The sequence below is a fragment of the Sus scrofa genome, chromosome 9, assembly GCF_054392235.1.
Source record: "Sus scrofa isolate SSC_HxYL_T2T_F1_AM1 chromosome 9, Sscrofa_HxYL_maternal_Yorkshire_Landrace_v2.0, whole genome shotgun sequence".
Classification (NCBI taxonomy): Eukaryota; Metazoa; Chordata; class Mammalia; order Artiodactyla; family Suidae; genus Sus; species Sus scrofa.
The window spans coordinates 57988532-58011764 of record NC_139391.1 but is presented as its reverse complement, the minus strand read 5'-3'; the positions used below and the strand labels follow the sequence as shown (position 1 = coordinate 58011764).

At 47.4% G+C, this 23233-nt stretch overlaps 1 protein-coding gene and 1 long non-coding RNA gene across 2 annotated transcripts in view; both read right to left on the bottom strand.

The window, feature by feature from the left end:
- Positions 1–23233, bottom strand: part of LOC106504931 (uncharacterized) — a 275815-nt gene that overhangs the window by 98451 nt on the left and 154131 nt on the right. The gene's annotated exons all lie outside the window — the stretch shown is intronic.
- Positions 17996–23233, bottom strand: part of LOC146399930 (uncharacterized) — a 63974-nt gene continuing 58736 nt past the window's right edge. The window contains exon 2 of the long non-coding RNA XR_014816753.1: positions 17996–22679. This is a non-coding gene — a long non-coding RNA (uncharacterized LOC146399930). The remainder of the gene's footprint in view (positions 22680–23233) is intronic.

Genomic DNA, 23233 nt, shown 5'->3' with positions numbered 1-23233 from the left:
GTTGTGAGTTTGGTTACACTTAAATCCTTTTGTCACCTCCACAAAGCACCACCTTCATGAAGCTCTCTGGCCATTGTTACAGAGAACTGCCAGGTCCAGGGGGTCAGATCCTTCCTGATGATTGGACTCAAGGTTCTGACACATGGCAACGGCAATAGCAGGAACAGATGAACCCCTCGCTTCTCTTAATAAGACCGAGTGCTCTCTTGGTCGGTACCATGTTGAAATGGCATCTTGTTGCAAGGCTCTTGGAGAGAAACTCCTCTCTCTGAGGTCAGTCCCATGACTGCCATGGACCCCGGGTTGGCTGTTACACCATCACTGGACCCTGAGACTCCTTTCCTGACCTCAGACTACCCATGATCCCCCATCCCATCCTCTTTATACCCCCATGGGCTCCACTGTGTCACACCAGGAGCTCACTGTGGGGGTGGGGATGCCTACTAGGTTCCTAGCCCTGGTCACCTCACCAGATGCTTTTATGGCCATCAGCTCCAACTCTGGCCGTCTAAACAAATCCAGCCTGGCCTTCATTTCGACTTTATCCTGCCTGTTCAGCTAAACCCGTGCTCATAAGACGCAGTGCTCCCTGCCCAGCCCTGGCAGTTCCACTGGCTTGAACTCTTCACCACGGCCTTCCGGGGCAGGTGCAGTGGACAGTTTGCAAGAGGCATATGTTTCCTGTAGGACAGTTATGGGACACGGGGCTATAAAAGCAGATTGGGGTCAGCCTGGGGAGGACTCGGAGCGAGAGAGAGAGTAGCATCCTTCTGCTTGGCCGCCCCGCTCCCAGCTGCACACCATGGCCACCGCTCAACTCCACATTTCATTTACTGGATGGGGAGCAACTCCATTAAACTTCAAAGCATCACTTGAGAGAGGATTATTTTCTTACCAAGGTGACTGGAGGTATTTCAGTTCTAAGACTTTATGATCACATTGTCTCACAGGCAGCTTGACAACGTCTTATGTCTCTGACACTGGAGGGATTTATTCACTCGAAGCGCAGCACTAAATCCTTGGCAGGCACTGTATGTAAAATCTGGCTTTATAAATAAACACCACGTTGCCCTTCTGCTTTCCTTTCTTCTGAGAATCAGTAAGCCCCACCATCTCATAATGAAATAAGCCTCCTGCACCTGCCTTAATGGAAGGGAGATGCCATCCTGGCTGGGCTTGGAGGCTTCCTCCTCCACGGGGTAGGAATGATAATGCCCATGCCTCTCTCCCTCCAGGGATGTGAAGAACGTGAAGGAGGTTGAGTGGTAATAGGCAGAATTATTCCACGTGGAGATCTGGAGGAAGAAGGGAGGGTCCCTCCCCTAAATCCCACTGCCGTGCCTCATCGCCGAATCCTTCCCCCCAAACCTCCTTCTGCTCCCTAATGCAGCACAAATGCAGGTACCCAGCAAAGAACCCGCTGGGGCAGGGGAAAGCTGAGCTTCCAGACAGGATTATCTACCTCTGCTTGAATCCTGCTGGCGATGGGGAACTCACTGCCCCACGAGGCAGTTCTCTTTTGCACATGATGCTAAATGCTCCCTGCTTCGAACTGTTGCCCGAGGGGCCCAGCCACGACCCTCTGGAGTTCCTCTGAGTCAGTGTTATTCTTGCTCCACATGACAGCATCTCAAATATCTGAAGGCAGCTATCATCTCTACCTCTCATTATTTTCCTCTCCCACATGAGCTAGGGGCAGACCTTGGCAAGCAGGAAAAATTGTTCACAGTGGCTTGTAATATTTCCACTTCTTAAGGAAGAAATAAACATGGAGCGATTTGTCACCCACTTACTGTCCTATTTTTTCAGGTAGAAGAAATGCTATTTTCAGCCCCGAATCTCCCTCCATTAACTCTTTGGTCCCAGGAAGCCACTGAATTTGGCAGTGTTCAGAAGCTTTTCCTGGAAAATACCCCTTGCTCCTTCTCTGTGCTTCCAAATACTCCATTTAAATGATTGCATTGTTTTGTTTCAGTTCATTTATACCCAGGCCTGCCTTTTAAGACTTTGAAAGTCTCAAGCATAGCCTCTGTACTAGCCACAGGGCATCCTGAATGCCTACCAGAGTGCCTAGAATTTGGTAGCAACACAATAAATATTTGCTGCTGAATGAATGCTGTCAATACATCATAATAAAGAGGGTTGTCAAGATTTCTTCAATGCCTTAAACTATGGGGAATCTGTTACTTTACAAAGTTGGTTTATTATTTCTCCTGTCAGCTTCAGGTTCCAAAAATATGGAGCACGTGTACAAATGTGGAAGCAACTTTGTATATCTATCCCCCATAAAGAAGATCTATGCCAGCTCCCTGCTGTATTTATCTGGCGACTAGCATCAGTGGTGACACATAAAACTATACAGTTAAAAGGCATTAAAGTACAGCTTAGATGAAAACAGATGAAAAAGATAGGAACTGCTCAAAAGACTGCTAAGAAGAAAAATATCTTCAGGCCCATTCTTTAAAGCATTTACATAAATAATCTTGACTAGACGTGCACTTATTTAAAAAAAAAATTCTGATATGTGTGTGTGCAAGAGAGAGAGAGAAAGGGAGATGGGAGCGGGAGTGTTTTGCTTTTTTTTTTTTTTTTTTTTTCTTTTTAACGCTAACATCAGCCATGATGCTCTCTTTTCTCTCCTGCTTCTTCAATGTTGTAGGAGATTGTTAAGTTATCATCAAATACCCTTCATGTCATTCGTGAGGATGCTGGCAGAAAGGGAACTGTTGATGACAAGGACAGCCAGGGGCCCTGGAGACATCGCATAGGAACAAATCTGGTAGAGTCCCGGGGAAAGGCTGGTAACATTTGTTGCTCTGTTCAGTTTTCTATCAACTTAGAGTGAGAACTACCGGCTTATGCCAAGAAAACAATCGGTTGAGGATTCATCCTACCCAGCCAAGTCTGATGTAAGAAAACTGCCATGTAAGTGGGTTGGGAAAATGTTTCCCTTTACTCAAATTCCATTGGAAATGTTCAGTCGATTTAATGTTTAAATGTGTCAGAGATGGGAGTTCCCCGGTGGTCTAGTGGTTGTGGCCTGGGGTCCATCCCTGGTCTGGGAACTGAGATCCCACATCAAGCCACTGCATGCCATGGCCCAAATAAATATATCAATACATAAACAAACAAATGAATAGAAAGAAATGTTAGAAAGAGCAAGCCTAGCCCTAACCCCTGATAAAACTATCAGCAGTGTTTCCTGAAGCATATAAAGGAATATTGCATGCAAAAAGTTAGTAATTATCATTTACTCTGTCAGCTGTAAAGAGGGACATTGTGGAATAACCAGTAGAAATAATACTGGTTATAAAACAACCAGTAGAATAATCTTAGCCCAACTAGAAAGAGACGGCTGGGGCATATCACACTGGGCCCATTTATCCCTCCTGCCCTTTCAGACTGGAGAGAAGGCATGGGACATGTGAGCCTTTTCACGTGAGCTGAGAATGAGTCAAGTTGCAGCGAGAAGGTGTGTGGAGGAAAGGAGCTCTTTTTTTAGCAAGGGAGGCACCCAGTGCAAGGGACAGGTGACCGGAAACACCATATATATGAGTTCTGGTGAGTAACTGCCAAAGAGGCAGACTTTAATTATCTAAAGCCTCAAAGCAGCTGCATGGGTCTTTAGATTGAAGATGAAACTCTGCAGGGTATGGCTTGTGGCTCTTGACTCGGATGACCTGGATTCAAATCCTGACCATCCCACTTTCCAGCTCTGCAATCACTGGTAAATAGTTCGACCTCTCTAAGATTTTCTGCACATGAAAGGAGGAGAATGATATTGTAAGCTGGTATGTCTGTAGTAAAGGTAAAAGCAGATATTCCGGTAAAGCATTTGGCAGAGTGCCTGAAACAGTACATACTCAATAAATGCTTTCAAAACCATGATTGGATCACAGAGTGAGTATTATCAATTAGATTGAGGAAACACATGCAAAAGAATGTGAAGATTTCTTTTTTTTTTTTTTTCTTGCCTTTTTGCCATTTTCTTGGGCCGCTCTCGCGGCATATGGAGGTTCCCAGGCTAGGGGTTGAATCGGAGCTGTAGCCACCAGCCTACGCCAGAGCCACAGCAACGCTGGATCCGAGCCACGTCTGCAACCTACACCACAGCTCACGGCAACGCCGGATCGTTAACCCACTGAGCAAGGACAAGGATTGAACTCGCAACGTCATGGTTCCTAGTCGGGTTCGTTAATCACTGCGCCACGACAGGAACTCCAGAATGTGAAGATTTCTTAAGAGGAAAGGGAAACATCTGATCTTAGTACACAGTGGCTGCATTAACAAATTTGCACAAAGTGGCTTAAAAACAACAACAAAAAAACCCAGAGACTTATTTTCTCAGTTCTGAAGCTCAGAAGTCCAAAATCAAGATGCCAGCAGGTCCAAGCTCCCCAAAAGGGCTCTCAGGGAGAATACTTCCCCACCTCTTCCAGCCTCTGGAGGCTCCAGGTGTCCCTTAGCTGGTGGCCACATCATGCCAAGTTCTGCCTCTCTGTTCACACAGCACCTTCCACTCTGCATCCATGTCTCCTCTTCTGCCTCCTATAGACACTTGCCTTTGCCAATAATCCAGGTGACCTCACCTCAAATCCTCAAATGAATACAGCAGCAAAGACTCTTTTTGCAAATAAGATCACACTCACACATTTTAAATAAGTGTTAAAATGTCGACATACCTTATTTGGGGTGGGGGGAATCACCATTCAACCCACTGCAGGTATGAATGAAGCAATGATTGCTCCATTTAAATTAAATCATAAAATTTAGTTAAGATCTTTTTTAAAAAATATATTTTCAGTAGTATTAATTAAAGTGAGTCAGTCAATCATGGTAGAAAATACCTATCTTAATAGGAATATATTTTCAGAGGATAATAATTATTTAAATATAAAACTATGTGCTGCCTCTCTCTCTCTCTTTTTTTTTTTTTTTTTTTTTTTTTTGCCTTTTAGGGCTGCACCCATGGCATATGGAGTTTCCCAGGCTAGGGCTCCAATTGGAGCTACAGCTGCTGGCCTACGCCACAGGCACAGCAACGCCAGATCCAAGCCGCATCTTCGACCTATACCACAGCTCACAGCAATGCCGGATCCTCAACCCACTGAGCAAGGCCAGGGATCAAACCCACAACCTCATGGTTCCTACTTGGATTTGTTTCTGCTGCGCCACGACAGGAACTCTGATGTACTGCCTCTCTTCTTCAGCTGCACACACACGCGTGCCTGTATGACACATAAGAGGTTAATTTAAACATAATGCAGGGAGTTCCCATTGCAGTGCAGCAGAAATGAATCCGACTAGTATCCATGAGGATGTGGGTTTGATCCGCAGCCTCGGGGTCAGTAGGTTGGGGATCCGGCATTGCCATGAACTGGGGTGTAGGTTGCAGACACGGCTCGGAGGCTCGGATCGAACGCTGCTGTGGCTGTGGTGTAGGCCAGCAGCTATAGCTCCAATTCGATCCCTAGGCTTCAAACTTCCATATGTCACAGGTGCTGCCCTAAAAAAATAATAGTAATAATAAATAAACATAATGCAGGATGCTGTTTACTGGTCCCCAAGTAAAATATACTTTTTCTGTAGGGTTCTCCTTATAAATGTTATTCTATTGGCTCTATCAGAGTCCTGGGTCCCTATCAGCTTTGGTCTAACAACTGAGGGTTAGGCCACTGTGATGGAATGAAGGTCCCTGGACCTGGTTTGGAATCTGTCACCCACTAACCTCCATTCAGATGTCTAACGATATAACCCCAGTTTCCCCCCTTTTAAAATGGGAAAAACCCTCTTTATCTTTTGTACTTTCACCATGTCATTTAATTTCCTGATTTGTTCTCCAGAACTGGCCTGAGCAGGGGAGAGGAGCACAACACCAGGAATGTGGAGACAGGAAACCACAGGGACAAACTTTTCCTTTGAACTGCTTTCATTTAAGGACCAGCGACCTCCTGGAGCTGCCTTGTATCAAAGAGTGTACTCACACGTTACAGCGAGCCTGAGACTGAAGCTGGAACTCCAGGAGGACTCCAGGAAGCCCATTGGGTCAGCTCATAGTCCTTCTCCCGGGGGTCACATCTCCCAGCATCACCCCTGACCCCCATCACAGCCATCAGTTTCTGCCTGCATTTCAGCTCCAGTCTTAAACCTCTGAGCATTTCCTTTGCTGACATACGGCTTCCGATTCCTCATAAATTCAAGTCCCACGTGGCTTTGACCAGCCTCTTGAGCCCAAATCTACGTTGTGCCATCTCCCAATATAGCCTTTCTGCTTCTGTTCACATGCTAACTCCTTCCATCTCCACGTTCACCAGCTCCAAGTGTCCCAGAAAATAATCTATCCAGGCTCACCATTTCCTTCCAGGCTAGTGCCTGCCTTATGGAGCACGTGGATGTGCTGCCCTCCAGCAGAGGCACAATCATCTGTAGGTGGCAGATGTGACCATATGGAAAGAGCACAGCCACTGTCCTCAGGGATGATATAGGGATGAGCTTCACCCAGAAGCTGTCTGCTCAGTGGTGTCCAGCCCTTCTTTAAGAAACATCTTCTGGAGTTCTTGTTGTGGCTCAGCGATAACAAACCTGACAGTATCCAAGAGGATGCAGGTTGGATCCCTGGCCTCACTCAGTGGGTTAAGGATCTGATGTTGCCATCAGCTGTGGTATAGGTCACAGACATGGCTCGGATCCTGTGTTGCTGTGGCTGTGGTGTAGACCTGAAGCTACGGCTTCGATTAGACCTCTACCCTTCTGTATGCTGCAGATGCATCCCTAAAAGACCAAAAAAAGAAAGGAACCATCTTCTTATCCCCATGAGTCTTAGAGTCCATTTGACCTACTGTGTTCTTACCCAACTCCATCTTTTGACTTCTGACCACAGTTGATGTGTTCAGAATGCCAGGTCCATCAAACCCAGTTGGACCAATGGTTCCCTTCTCTTCAGTCTAGGAGAAAATCCTAGGAGCTTCCCTCTTTCAGAAAAGCCATAAAGCCAGAAGGTTGTAGGTGGACAAGTCTTTGGCCACATTTGGAAAACTGATGTCCGGCGTGAGAGAAAGATGCTGACGAGCAGCGGGAAAAACTGCAAGCAGGGTGAGGAGGGTCCTGCCAGCATTTCATGCACCAGCTCTGCTTCCCCTGTGGCCCAGATGCCTCCTTAGCCCTCCCACCCTGCCTTGCTATCCACAAGATATCTGGGTCCTTCCATCAGCGAGGCCCACATTGCTTTAGCTAGTTCCTGCTGGGTCTCTGCTGTTTTCACAGCAGCAGCCTTAAGCCTTAGAGGGTCACAGGCAGGAGGAGCCGGGAGACCTGTCCAGAGCATCCCTTTATACCTGGCCTCTAGCTGTAGCTCTGTACTTGTTACTCAGAGTTGGCCAAGGTTTTCATCAGTAGCACCAAGTCACATTTGAATCCAACAAAAGCCCCATACATAATCCCTAAGAGAATTCATTATTTTACTAATATTTATTGAGTGCCTATTATGTGATCAGCCCCGGACTCTGTGCTGGGATTTTTTTTTTTTTAACCTTGCCCACAGCATGTGGAAATTGCAGGGCCAGGGATCAAACCCACGCCAGAGCAGCCAACCACTACAGTGACAATGCCAGATCCTAAACCCACCATGCCACAAGGGAATTCCTGTGCTGGGAATTTAACAAAGAATAAAATAAGCTGTGGCCGAACCATGGTATCCTAAACTCATTTCCTCCTAGAATTCTCTGGAAAAAGCACTCACTTGGAGTGAACTTTCCACCCCTGCCCACATAGCACCACTGCAGGACAAGAGCATCTGTAAACTCAGAGCGCCCCACCCCACCCCACGTACGCTTCAGTTATACCCACATAGTGAAGCCAAACAGAAAGCACTGGAGGCTGCCAGCTTCGGTGACTGGGAGGAAGGTCCCAGGAACCTCTTTTCTATTACTACCTTCGGGACTTTCCTTGCCTTTGATTCCCACATGCAATTATAGGAAATAAAATCAAGTCAAGTCAAGTCAAATCATTTCGAACAAGGCACCTGGGAGGACAAGAGTAACTGTATTGCTGTCTGGTCTCCCTGTATCACTGCCCAGCTTCTTGAAGATGGAGGAGTTAACTTGATTTCCTCTACTTTTCACAAACATTTTCTGAGTGGCTTCTAAAGACCCATCCCTCTTCTAGGGGCTGGAGATTCAGTGGTGGCAAAACTGGAAACACCCCATTCCAGGGGGGAAACAAGGAGTAAGCAAAGCACAGGGAAGACAAGTCCAGACAATGACCAGGACAAAGAAGGGCCACTGCATGGGTCACAGGAAGAGAGCGGCCAGGCCAGTTGAGAGAAGGCCTCTCTGAGCTGTAGGCTTTGAGCAGGTGCCTGAATAGAGATGGGGAGATGGACATGAAGGTTTGGGAGATTATCCTGCAAGTGCAAATGTCTTGAATCAGAAAAATATTCCATAAGCAATGAGATCTTGCTGTATAGCACAGGGAACTCTATCTAGTCACTTGTGATGGAACATGATAGAGGATAATGTGAGAAAAAGAATGTATATATGTAGGTGTGACTGGGTCAATTTGACGTATGGTAGAAACTTAACAGAACACTGTAAACCAACTAAAATGGAAAAATAAAAATCATTTTAAAAAGAAGGAAAAGAAAAATATTCTAGGAATAGCAAGGAAGCTGCATTGGCTGTGATAAAATGAGCAGAGAGAATGAAGCTAGAATGGAAGCCGGAGACAGATCACGTAGGTCAATGTCCTCTGCACCTCAGAATCCTAATTGAATTTCTGGCACGATGGACTCAAAGTGGCCACAGATGCTTTGTTCCCTGTCCCAGCGAGAGGAGAGGTGTGTGTCTCTTCCCCTTGGCCCTGAGTTGGCCTGTGACAGCTTTGCCCCATGGACTATGGCACAAGTGACCCTGGGCCAGCTCTGGTCCTGGGCTTAGGAGAACTCCCTTCTCTTATTCTGGTCTCTGGAAGCTACCAGGTAGAGGTCCTGCAGAGTGATGATGTGGAGAGGCCCTGGTGGCCCAGTGGAACCCAGCCTTTTGGTCCTCCTTGCCAAGGCACCAGGCATGACAGTAAAGCCATTCTGGACCCTTTAGTCCAGGCCAGCTCAAGCTGAATCCTACTTAGGGACCTCAGCACATGCCATGTAGAAAGGAAGCATCACCTACCTCAGCCTTGCCTGGATTTCTGACCCACAGGATCATGAGACATAAGAAAAATAGGTGCTGCTTGTCTTACCAGATCAGGCTGGGTGGCTTATAAATAACAGAAATGTATTCTTCATAGTCCTGGAGGCTGGAAGTCCAAGATCAAGGTGCTATGTGTTCTGGTTCTGGGGAGAGCCTCCTCTGGACTGCAGGATGAAGACTTTCTCCAGTACCTTCCCACGATGGAGAGCAGGGAGAGGAAGCCAGCACTCTGGTGACTCTTAGAAGGTCACTAATCCCACTGTGACGCCCCATCCTTATGGCCTCATCTAGTCCTCATTGCCACAGGCCCCTTCCTAATACCAATACATTACAGGGTAGGGTTTTAATACACAAATTTGTATTTGTGTATGGAACAAATTATGGGCTGAACAAACATTCAGCCCATAATTCTGCTTTAAGTCACTAGGTTTAGGGATAGTTTGAAGCTTGATCACATAGTGTGATGGAAGCTGTGGGAGGTTTGTTTGCCAAGAATGGGCTGACCACCCACTGAGTAGAGACCAGAGCCCAGGGCAGCAAGTGGCACAGGAGGTTAGATAGGAGGTCGTCACTGTTGGGCAGTGAGGGGTGCTACGGGCTGGGACAGAGGCCAGAGATGGAGGAATGAAAAGTAACCACATCCATGATGTTTTTCAAAGGTGCAGCCTGGATAGTTTGTTGATCGTTTGGATGTGGGGTGTGAAAGAGGAATCAAGGATGAATTCTTGGTTAAATGGGAGAGAAGGAGGTTTAACGAAGGGGCAGGAACCAAGAATTCTGTTTTGTACTTGTTGATTCTCCAGTATCTATTCAATATCCAAGTGGAGATGGTTGGACACACCAGTCTGGAGGAAAAACAAAGAGGACAGGGCTGGAGATGGAAGATGTCTGGGAACAGCTGTTGTTCAAAGCCATGAAGTAGAAGACACAGCTCAGGGAGTACTTTTAGACAGGACGGAGGTGTGGAAACAGCTCTGCAGCCTTCCAGTTAAAGAGACGGTGGAGAGTAGGAGAAGCTAGAGAAGGAGTGACCGCTGAGGAGGAGGCAACCAAGAGCACAGTGTCTCTGAAAACAAGTACGAAAGGCTCTCCCAGAAGGATGAGCCGGAGAGCTGGAAGGTGGGGGTGAAAAGTCAGGTCAGATGCAATGCGAGACTCCCTTGCCTGAACCATGGTGCTAATGTGCGGAGGGCACAGAATCCTCATCAGGTGGAAATCAGAAGAATTTAGCGGTGAGAAATGGAAGCATAGAGCACAGATGACCATCTCCAGGAGTGCTGCTCAGAGGAGTGTGGGAGTAAGATGCCAGCTGATGGCCCTCGGTCGAGGTGGAGAAGTAGGGGTCCTGAGCAGCCCAGCCGAGGGGATGCTGCACACAGGTGGAGGTGTCGGCTGTAGAAGGGACAGGCATAGCCCCACCACTTGAAGGGGCCAGATCAGAAATCAGAGCATGGGGACAGATGCGGGAACTGTGATGGGCTCAGGGTGCTGGGTTGTTTCGGATGGGCCCTGCTGTCTCAGTGAAATAAAATATAAGTTCTATAACTTTGAGGATGGTGATAAAGATGTGAAGTGGTCATCTAAGTGGGGGACAGTGGGGTGACTAAGGGAATAGATTGAGTTGGCCAGCAGCACTTAAGACCCATTGGATATTTCTGGTCTTAGTTTACAGGACCCTCTGTGCAGGAGCCAGGGAGGGGTGTCACTCAGACTCCCTTTTGAGAGAGAACCTCCTGGGTGTCAGCTAGAGGAGGGCAGCTACCTGACAGGTTCCCTAACGCCATGCTTCTGGGATCTGACAAAACATTCGAGCCAAAGCCATGTTCTCCCTGGCAGTGCCTGGCTGGGGTCTGAACGCGGAATGGTCCCTAATGGGACCGCTGGGCCAGTGCCTTAGCCCCAGGGCTCCTCATTGGGTTGGCCAAGAGGGAACTGAGACATTATCTCAGGCTCTCCTTACTCATCACAGGAAGAAGACACCTCACATTCTGGAAGTATTCCTTGCCTATCCCTGATCCCTCCCCAGCTGCATCCTTGAGAGGGGTCAGCCCTCCTGACCCACCTCAAGCTCCATCCCATCCCAGAATCTGCTTCTAAGTGACTTGAGCTAACATGACGGGATGGGGTTGTGAGTCTTTTTCTCCAGCCACCTGCCCTTGTTCCCACTGTGGTCCACACACACATAAACAGAGGACTGGACTTCTCCGGGTGAGCATGACGAGAGGACACTGGGGCCAAGGAATGGCATTCCGACACTCGACACTCACAGACTCAACTCTGCACATGGAATTATCCTGTTAAGAAGAGCAATTAAGGATGTCTCTGGTGGTCTGGTGGTTAGGGCTCAGCGCGTTCCCAGTTACAGCCCGGCTTTGGTCCCCGGTCTGGGAACTGAGATCCCACATTAAGCCGCTGCACTCCAGGGCCAACAAAACAAAACAAAACACAATGAGTCTTGGGAACCCGGCTGGCCTCTAGACATTGGGAGAGTCAGCCATATACCTGGGTCAGCTTGTTTTCATCTCACAACTGTCCAGCGGATCACCCTCTCTTTCTTTAGAGAACCACACCTGCCAACCACAGAGGCACCTGCCAAACTGCTCTTCATAAGCTTCTCATTTGGGGCCATACTCCTGAGTTGTCAAAAGAACAAACCTATACTGCACAGCTTCCTTGTACCAGGCATTGTGCTCAGTACTTTGTATCCACTATTCAACTACCTGGGCCTTAAACAACATAGATGAGGTTAACTCTGTTTTCCCTATTTCTTTCTATTTTTTTAGGACTGCACTTGCCACATACGGAGGTTCCCAGGCTAAGGGTAGAATCAGAGCTGCAGTTGCCAGCCTATGCTAGATCTGAGCTTCATCTCGAACTTACACAACAGCTCACGGCAACACTGGATCCTTAACCCACTGGGTGAGGCCAGGGATCGAACCTGTGTTCTCATGGATACTAGTCAGATTTGTTTCTGCTGAGTCATGACAGGAACTCTGTTTTCTCTATTTCTACACATGAAGAGATGAGACTCGAGGAAAAGGGGCATAGCTCTTAGGTGGTGGATGTAGGATTTGAACCCGATTCTGCCTCAAAGTCTTCAGAGCCTCACTCAGAGCCTGAGCTCCTTCCCCCAAGATCACACTGATGGTGCTTTGAGATACAACTTCCATATCAGAGCGATTAATTAATTTAATCTTATGTACACAGAGTTCCTACAGTATGCAAATGTGTATGTAAATGATTATTTTAATTTGTACAAACAAAGATGCAAATGCATCCTTAGGTTTACAGAAAACTAGTAAGATAATGTTACCTCGGTTGACCCATCCCAAGGGCTCTAGCAAATCAGAATCTTTCTAACATAAATAAAACTCCAGCTTTCCATGTGAGAGCACTCTCTTCAGAATTTAAAACATGGAGTCTCTGGCCCCCCCATCAAGGATATATTTTAGACTCCTCATGTTCTTCATAGCTAAGATAAACGTAAAAAAAAAAAAAACAAAAAAAAAACTCTCTGGAATTTTATATCTCCAGATAAGAAAAACAGAATCTATGCATCTATGCCTGAGTTCCATCCTTCGGTTTTCAGGCCTGGACACAGCTCCAGCCTTTAACAGTCTGATTAAAGAAATCACATACTTACCTGAATTCAGAGCACCCAGAATTCATTGTCTCCATTCTCCCCTCCCTGAAGCAGGTGAGTTTGAGGAGCAGGTAGGGTAATCTGAGAGGTGCTGGGAAATTTGACTGCCTCTTTCTGTATCCCACCCAGGCCCCTGAGTTCTGAGGACTGAAATCCAAAGTTTAGGACCGTCCATTGAAATATTAAGTCCCCTTGGGCTCATCAGCTATTGTTACCTAAAACTTAACTTAGATGAAGCTGATGCTGGAAATGTGAAGATATGGTGGAGCAGGAATAGGGTAGAAATGGGAGAAAAAGCCCTAAATGGGAAAATGGACCTAGCTGAGAGGCAAATGCACCTGGAGTAGTGACCTCCTCAGGGACATAAGCCTCCTCTGATGGCACCTGGAGGGGTAGGGTTGGCGGCACCCCCTCCCCTCGCAGACCCCTATGCTCCAGGGTTCAGCACTCACTGAAGCATCTCGACCACACACTCTCTTCCTTGCTCTGAGCCTTTGCACACGCAGGTCCCTCACCTGGAACCCATGTCACCCCACATCTTCCTGGCTGCTAGCTACCAGCCACCCTCCATCTAGCACCCTGCCTCCCTTCACCCCCCAGATGATTCTATGCTACACTCTCCCTGCTCTGGGCTCCCCAGGACGCTGTGAAGTCCCAGAGGATACAGATTCTGTTTTATTTCTCTTCATATTTCCAGCATCCGTTTGAGTGTCTTAAACAAATAGCTCTCATTAATATCCGAGTGACCTGATGAAGCTCCACGACATCGTGGAACAGCTGCCTGTCCCCCAGCCCCCACCAGATTGCTATATGCTGGAGAATTGTGTCTGTCTGTTCCTCAATCCCTAGAAGCTTCGCACAGTGCCTGGTCCCCTAGGGGATGCTCAATAAACAGTTCTGGAGCTAATTCATTAACTTCGGCAAAATGCTGGATTGTTTTAATGGTGGGAATAGCTTTCTCCGGCTCCCTGCACTGTGGTCTGCAGCCTTTCCTGGAAGATGAAACCAAGCCTCAGGCTGTCTACCTACACCCACACACCCACATGGAGCCACCCCTTGGCTGCCCCTGACCCCAGGGAGCCGCCCAGCCCGGCTCCTGGCTTCATTATCCAAAGGCAGGCTCCCGTCCCCCCAGAGCCTCGTCCCTCCTTTCCTGCTGCTTTTGGAATTAAGGTGCTGCTGATCTGGCCTCACTCTGACACTCATTACTCTGGTATTGATGGCCTTCCACCTCCCTGTTATTCTGTGAAGATTAGAAAGCAGAGACCTTTCTTGGGCAAGGGAATGGGTTTTGTCAGTATTCCGGGTGTAACAGCAGAAAGTATAATAAATTCTGGCAGTCAATCGAATATGACATGATAATGAATGTTAACATCATGTGCCCCCCCTTTGCCAACAGAGGGGAAAGTCATGTTAGATTACAGCTAAACACGGGCGCTGGGTGATTTCTATCCGCCTCCCTTTCCCTCTCCTCCTTTTGCAGGTTTGACCTCAGTGCCTGCTCCACCCCCACGCCCGGCTTCCCTGGTCCACGTTGCTCAGAAACACTGCTTCAGTCCCCAGAGCTCGGCATCCTGTCTGTGGGAAGCCTGACCTCGGATGGGACGTCCCTCCCCGGAACTTAACAGAATCCTTTGCTTGCCGGTGGCTAGGGCAGCCCCACATCTGAGTCAGACCCAGTAAGATAACAAACCAGAAGGCTGCTGTGAGGGGAATCCCAAGTTCAGAGGCAGCTTCATGCAAGTTAAGAGGTAAGACTCGGCTCCCCCCCAAGACAAAACCACAGACACACACCTGTTCCCTGCCTGAGTTTTCCCTCAAACTACTTGGTTTCTGATACTTTGCCTGCTATTTAGAAAATTGATAAAAACTCAGAATATAATTTCTGATTCAGCATATGCTCTGTTGCATTATTATGAATAAAGGTAATAGTATCCATTAGGGTTTAAAAAAAATGGAACTTAGTATCCTTGGAGCTGTAGGGCTTTTTAGAAAAACATTCTGCAGCAGCCTCAGGTCCCTCGACTGGCCAGTCTAAACCTGTTCTCCTTGTTTGGCCAAAACATGTGATAATGGGCCTTTTATCATGGAGCTAAGGGGAAACTTTCAACTAATAGTCATTATGAATAAGCCATGATGATATGCCAAGCATTGTGTTGTCTGGTCCTTATGCACACACACACACATCCCATGCGGGATACAGGCTATAAGTTTTAACCGGCTCAGGAAGCTATAGGCACTTACCCTAAGTATCACAGCCATAGAGTCATGAAATGTCTGGCTAGGGAATCACCATGACCACTCTGTCCATCAAGCATCAATATGATCACGTGACCAATCTCCGGCTTGCTCTCTCTGGAGTCTCTGGAGTATCTCCAATAGTCCTCAGTAGAAATGGATTGAAGCCTTGCTTAAAGTGCTTCAGAGAAGTTCCCGTCGTGGCTTAGTGGGTTAAGAACCCAACTGGTATCCATGACGACACAAGTTTGATCCCTGGCCTCGCTCAGTGGGTTAAGGATCCAATGTTGCCATCCACTGTGGTGTAGGTCGAAGATATGGCTTGAATCCCGAGTTGCTATGGCTGTGGCGTAGGCTGGGAACTTCTGTATGCTGCAGGTGCAGCTCTAAAAAGAAAAAAAAAATTCTTCAGATACTGAAATGGTAGGAAGGATGGCTAATTTAATAATAACTATTATTACCATCTGATTAATACTTCACAGTTAGGCACTTTTGTCTATGTTATTTCATTGGGCCCTCAAGAAAAAAGCATTCAATAAAGCAGACATTATTATTATATTCACTTCACAAACGAAGAAACCTTATCTACATTCACGAGGGCCTGATATTTAAATATAGACTGAAAACCAGGTCCCCAAGCAACTAACTTCACTTTCATTGCAATAATGGTCCTAGTGTTATTTGGATGTCACTTTCCAGTTTCAGAATTTTTAGTTTTCCACATACATTTAGCTTTAAAGTTACATGGAACGAATGTGAAATGCTAGAAATGCTAGCATATGCATCTCTAAGCCCGTCATCCCAGATCCGGAAGTCGTTCATAGGGAAATCAACCAAATCAAGGCCTTGCTATCCAAGTCTTTACATAACCATGTTGTTTTCCTTTTTGTTTGTTTGTTTTTTTTTTTGCTGTGTTTTGTTTTTTCATTGTTTATTATAGTTGATTTGCAAGGTTCTATCAATGTCTGCTGTCCAGCCAAGTGGCCCAGCCATACTTTATCTACATTCTTTCTTCCACATTATCGTCTGTCATGTTCCAGCACAAGTGATGAGACATAATTCCCTGGGCTATACAGTAGGATCTCACTGCTTATCCATTCCAAATGCAGCAGTTTTCCTCTTCTAAACCCAAACTCCCAGTCCACCCCACACCTTCCCCCTCCCGCTTGGCAACCACAAGTGTTCTTGAAGGTAGTCAGGGAAAGACATGCCAAGGGGAGGGAGTCTTGGGGCTCCTCCTCTGCAGCAGCCCCAGCCCAGAGACAGGAAACCCCAGACCTTCTCTGAGCCTTCTTTCCAGCTCTCCCTCAAGGGAGGAGGAACTGCTCATTCGATGGCTGAAGACTAAGTTCCAAATGGGTAAAACTGTTGCTTTGAAAAGTAATGTGCGTCTACGAAAACACTTCCACTTCCCAGTTCTCCACCTGCCCCTGTGGGACTCATCCAGGAGAGAGGAGTAGAAAAATGCTGATGTTCTAACATGCAGTGGGAGAAAAAGCAGGACTCAAAGTTATAGACACACAGCAGGGCCTTAATTGTGAGGGTTTTTTAGGTTTTTTGGGGGGGTTGTCTTTTTAGAGCCACACCCATGGTATTTGGGGATTCCCAGGCTGGGGGTCCAATAAGAGCTGTAGCTGCTGGCCTACGCCACAGCCACAGCAATGCTGGATTCAAGCAGTGCCTGCGACCTACACCACAGCTCACAGTAATGCCAGATCCTTAACCCACTAAGTGAGGCCAGGGATTGAACCCTTGTCCTGATGGATACTAGTTGGGTTCGTTAACTGCTGAGCCACGATGGGAACTCCCATGTTTTGTTTTTTTGTTTTTTTGGAAACATTTCAATGGCTAGGAGGCTATTTACACTCATGTTACTGCTTGCTAATATCTTCATAGTGATTATGTGTTATTTGCATAATCAGATTAAAGTAATCAATAGGACAGGTAAGCCCAGGCTGACAATGGATTGTATAAACCCAGGGGTGTAGCGGACCGAACCTCAGCACAAGGCTTCCAAAGTCACCTGAGTGGTAAGCTGAACAGGTCCAAGTCTATCTGACCTAGGAATCTGCGAGAAAAACCCTCCTACTGAACATGACCATCCTCTAGGGAAAACAGCTCCGTGGACATTATGCCAGGAACACTCTGCCGGGCACATGGTAAGGCTTTAAATGCCAGAATGTATAAGTAATTCATGAAGATGTACTCCAAGATCCTTTGGATAATTGCCTCAAGGTGCAGGAAGAAGAAGCCCCGTTTCCCCAGTTCCTGGCTGCCCTCACCTGCTCTGCTGAAACCCTAAACCCCAGTCATCCCAGTGGTGAGACCTCAGTGCCAGGGGCTGTGGCCAGGGGTTATCATCATGTGGCTGGCATCATCAAGCCGTATGGCTTCCAGCCTCAATGTACAAACCATGTGGTTTGTACAGCTTTCTATGAGTTGAAAGACTCTCTCCCTCCTTGTCCCCATGGTGCTCCTGACCCCATTAGAATTCTCTTTTCCTTAGGCCTCTGCACCCCTGTTTAGAGATTTTAACCTGCTAAGAATCCTGGAGGTAAGACCCTCTCAAACACTGCTGGAAGGAATAGGAATAGCTCCAGTAATCAGGTGAGATGGATTAAAATTCCAAATAAGGACCAACTTTGCCCCATAAATGGCACTTAATGAGCACCTACCCCTAGAAATGGGAGCGTCAAAGAGTGTGTGTACGTGATGGTTACCGCAGCAGAGTTTGTACTGGCTACAAGTGGCAACAAACTCAATAGGGGAAATGGTTAAATACCCCAGGGAACACTCACGCCATAAAATATTCTTCAACTAATAAAAAGAATGTGGTCTGATTCAATCTGTATCTATGGACCCAGAGGGATTTCTGTGAGATATTGTTCAAGCAGAAACAAGTTACAGAGAAATGCTTACGTGATTTCAGTTTTGTACAACTAGGACTAAAACAACCCCTACATTTGTATTGAGAAAGAGCAAGAGGGTGGGGGAGGGAGGGAAGGAGCATGAGCAGAGAGAGAGAAGGAAAAAAAGTGAATGGATAAGAGGGAGCTCTCGTGAGCCCAAAGCAATGGGTGTCTGATGGCAGAATTTCAGGATGTTTAGCCAATGGGAAAATAAATTCAAAATGAAGTCAGGGAAACATCAGATAGGATGAAGGGCAGGAGCTACTGCTGGGGCAGGTGGCTGCCTCTCCAGGAACCGACTTCTCCATTCAGAGCCCCATGGGACATGGTTCTCACCCTCCAGCCAAGGTGTCTTTAAGTAAGTCATCCCACTGCCCACTTCTGCAGGGACCAGGAGGCAGTGGGTGCAGCTCATCCAATGGTTTTGGATTTACCACTGTCTTGCTCTTAGGTTCTCCACGAATATTTAGGATGGAGCCTAAGGTGCAAGCCAAGGTCGTAAAACCAGAGGCAAGCCATCAAGTGTTCTTGACAATAATGTTGCACCCTTCAGAGCACAGAGCTGATGGCCCTCAGCACATAATTACCAATATAGATTGTTGTTGTAAGGAAGTGTTTTGTAATCATAATAAAACACTCCTCTACTGGCAGAGAGCTGCTTTCAGGCACGCCTTGTTGCTTCACTCTTGCCAAACATCCAGACTCAGGTGCAGAAGGAAACACAGACAGAGCAGAGTTGAGCCTACAGCAGAAAAAGCAAATTTCAGGGTTTTTTGTTTTCGTTTTTGTTTTGCTTTTTAGGGCCGCACCCGTGGCATATGCAAGTTCCCAGGCTAGGGGTTCCAATTGGAGCTACAGCTGCCAGCCTACACCACAGCCACAGCAACGCCAGATCCGAGCCGCATCTGAGGCCTACACCACAGCTCACGGCAATGCCAGATCCTTAACCCACAAGTGGGGCCAGGGATCGAACCCACAACCTCACGGTTTCTAGTTGGATTCGTTTCTACTGCGCCGTGATGGGAACTCCACAAATTTCAGTTTTAATCAGTCAGGAAGCCCCAATGTCAAGAAAGTGGGCAGCTGGGTAACAAAACTGGAGCAATGCTGAATTATAGAATCTTAGAATTCAGTGTGACCTCTAGGCAACAGTCAGCTGAGCTAAGCATGTTCCAGCAAAGATAGCTGGTTTGGGTTTTTTTTTAACTACTTTTAAAAAATTGTTTGCTTTTTAGGGCTGCACCTGCAGCATATGGAAGTTTCCAGGCTAAGGGTCAAATCGGATCTGTGGCTGCTAGCCTATGCCACAGCCACTCAGGATCCAAGCCTCATCTGTGACCTATACCACAGCCCATGGCAACGCCAGATCCTTAACCCACTGAAGGAGGCCAGGCATTGCACCTGCAACCTCACGGATGCTAGTCAGGTTCGTTTCCTCTGCGCCACGACTGGAACTCCAAGATAGCTGTACTTAACTCCTCAAATGCCAACTTGTCTGGGAAGCCTTCTCCCCACCCACAAAGTGGACTGTTCTTCCTCTGTGCCTCCCTTGCTTATCTCTTCTCAACACCTACTAAGGGTCACTGCTATTAGTTATCTTCATGTCTCACTTTGAGGTCATTTCCATCTTTATGTCACCCCCTTCCCCACCGTGGCTTAGCAGGGGAGCATCTTGATGCAGGCCATGTGTGCTGAATGAATCTGCTCCTTCTGGGTTAGGCTCCTCATAGGCATAGCAAAGGGGAAAAAGCCTGGGCTGGGAATCAGGACAAGTAATCCCAGTTCTGGCTCTATCTCCAACCTCTCGATGATTTCAGACAAATCACTTGGCTTCCTTTGGATTCATTTACCCACCTGTAAAATGAGCACAGCACGAAATACGGAGACTCGAGAGGGAAAAGGAAGGAACTGTTTGGGAAAATCAGGACCAAGGAGCAATAAGACACAAGCCCTTTCCCTCAGGCCTCCCTACCTTGGGAAACAGCAAACACCTGCCGCTGCAGTGAGAGTGGGCTGGGGAACTGCCTCCTCCTGGAAGCCTTCCATGCCCATCCCAGGATACTTAGTACACACTTACCACTCTGTGGTGACCTACTCAGGACTTTTTTCTATACTACACTGCGAGATCTTTGAGAGAGGATTGAGAGGGTGAAACGGTGAGTTTTTAACTGTGTATCCCCAGGGACTACTATAACACCTGGTCCATAGTCAGCACCCAATAAAAATAGATGAAAAGTAAATGGACGGATGAATGAGGGAGGGAGAGAGAGAGGGAAGGAGAGAGAGAGGGAGGGAGAGAAGGACAGAGGGAGATCTTTGTATCTTGGGCTCTGGTTTGGTTAAAATGCCTCTGAACTGATCTTACGATAGAACTGGTATCTCCAGTCTATGTGCTGAATAACATGGACATTCTGTAAGATTTGGGGACTTGAAATTTAAGTACGATTTCTCTCTTAATCTGCCCTTATTTAAATTAGGCTCACCCACCAGCAATATCAGGATGAAGCCACTATCTACGGGTGGGAAGGGAAATGATTGCCTGCTGTGTGCATTATACACCATCTTCCATTTAATCCCTTACAACAAGCCTCTAAGGTCAATGTTATTAAGCACATTTTACAGGTAAGAGAACTTAGATCTAAGTAGTGAAAACGTCACCTACGGCCACCCTGCAGGAAGTGACAGAGCCAAGATTCGCCCAGTGGCTTACAAAACATCTAGAAGGAAATTATGTCCTGTCCATTTCCATAGAAAATGACGGAGATGCAATGTACATTGGAAAAGTATAGGAAGGGGGCATGGCAACGGCTTGCTGGCCACAGCATCTCTGGGCCACCCACCAGATCTGCCCTGCTTGCCGGGCCTAAGTGGGCAGCCATGGACATACCCTCACCCAAGAGCCCACCTGCCCACCTCCCGAGGGAGGGAGCAGCTCTTGTCATTTGGAAACCCACCTGTGGTGGCCTGCTCGGGAGGCGTGAAGGGGCTATGCTGCATAAATGGACTCTTTCACTTAGCAGGAGGCAGGTAATTTCTTTTGTCCCTGCTGATGCATTATTGATTGTGATGAATGTCAGAGTGGGAGCCCATTCCAGAAGCCATTAAACAATAATTTCATCTCCGGTGGGTAATTGATTGTCAGGGGCCCGGAGTGGCCAGTCGTGAAGTGGTGGTAACGTGAATGTTTTTATTTGGGCCAGGGTGTGAAGGGAAGGTGGCATGATTTATTTATCAAATATCAAGCCCAGTTTGCAGAAACAGGAAGCTGAGATGGGAAGCTGACCTTCTCTGAGATGCAGGCCGCCTGCCTGTAGAGGTCAGAGTCCTGCTGATTGGAATCAGGAACAAATCAGGGACACGCTCCTCTATCTACTTCCAACCACCACCTCTCCCTCACCCCAGACTGAAAATCCAAGGCACTGACTTTCAAGAATCAGCACCTCCTCCTCCTCCCCGCCCCGCCACTGGGCTTCCTAAGCTCTAGGAGCTTGAATACCCACCACCAATCCAGGTGTGCCTTCTCTTCCTACAGGACAGTTTAGATTAGCTGGGCCCCTGGGTTCACACCGTGTAGCCCTTTCCCCTGCCTTCCCACCTATCCAGATGTTCCTACTTCTTCCATGAGCCCCGGATGGCTCACCTGCTGAGGGAGCCCAGATCCACCTCCATCCCCAGATGAGAGTGTGAGTGGTTCTGCCTCCGGATTCTATGGTGATTCATTCACATCGCTACACAGAACCATGACACTACGTTCTGAATATGTGTTTAGGTTTCTGTCTTGACTGCAAGGTCAGTGATTCATAACCTTTTGGGGATTATAAACTTCTTACAGAATGTGATGGAAACTATGAAATGCCTCCCTAGGGAAAAGTGCGAGCATCTTAAGAGATATACCAGATGTTGGCGACGTGTTTAGAGGGTTTACAGATCCCCCCAAAAATCATTCATGGGCCTCAGGTGAAAAATGTCTACCCTGGAGTTCCCGCTGTGGCTCAGTGGGTTAAGGACTTGACATCTCTGTGACGATGCAGGTCCACTCTCTGGCTCTGGCTCTGGCTCAGTGGGTTAAGGATGTGGCGTTGCCATAGCTGTGGTGTAGGCCTGCAGCTGCAGCTCCAACTCAATCCCTGGGCCTGGCCCAGGAGCTTCCATATGCCACAGGTGCAGCCGTAAAAAGAAAAAGAAAACAAAATCTCTACCCTGACTGAGCAGAGGCCAGGGTCTTAGTCACTTTTGCGTTTCCAGGCACAATGCAATGTGTGGCACATAGTACGAGCTTAGTGTTTGGTGAACAGATGGGGACTGTCTGCCCGGGGCTCATGAAACGGGGCAGGGGTGGGTTTCACAGGAAGCTGCAGGCCTCAAGCACTACTGATCGAAGAGCTTGGAGCCGTGCAGGATGGAGCTGTTGTTGCCCTCCTGCACGGGTCCTAGGTCTATGTTTTCATTTCATAACTGGGAAGACAGAACTGGAAAGGGCATGAGTGCTAGCAGAGCTGAACCAGAAACTGTGCAGAGCACCCAACACAGAGACCAAGGCCAAGGAAGCCCAAAAACCTACCCGAATCTCTGGGCCTCACTCTTCTCAGCTTTTTTTTTAGAATCAGAAGTATTATTGGAGCTCCCTGGTGGATCAGCAAGTAAAGGATCCAGTGTCATCACTGCTGTGGTGCGTTCCATCCCTGGCCTGGGAACTTCAGCATGCTGTGGGCGTGGCCAAAAAAAAAAAATAGAAGAGTTATCGTGTCCACAAGGCCTGGACACAATAATCTCACCCATAATAAAACAATCCAACAGCAAAGCAGCTCCTATGATCAGGCTCTCATGACAGGAGCTTTGCCCTCAGCCCCCCACACATGACATTACGTTCCTGGCAACTCCTCTTCTTACAGCAGGAACATTTCTCAGTCTGCAGGTTTAAAGGTTTATGCTCCCAAGGATGGGGCTGCTGCAGGAAAAGCTGTATAACTTGGTGTGAAGAATGAAGATTCTGGAATCAGTGCCTTCATCTGAACATTAGCCCTCATCTGGGCAAGTCACTGAACCTCTCTATGCTTCAGTTACTTGACTGCAAAGTAAAAGCGACATGATTCCTACTCCTTCAGATTGTGAGAAGAACAAATGAGTAATACATGCAGGGCTCAGAACACAGAAACCCTCAGTCAACAACAGCCACGACTATTACTGCAGGAGGGGGCTGTGGATTGATATTGTTATTGCAGTAAAGAGTTTTTGGAGTCTATGTGTGCAGAAGGAAA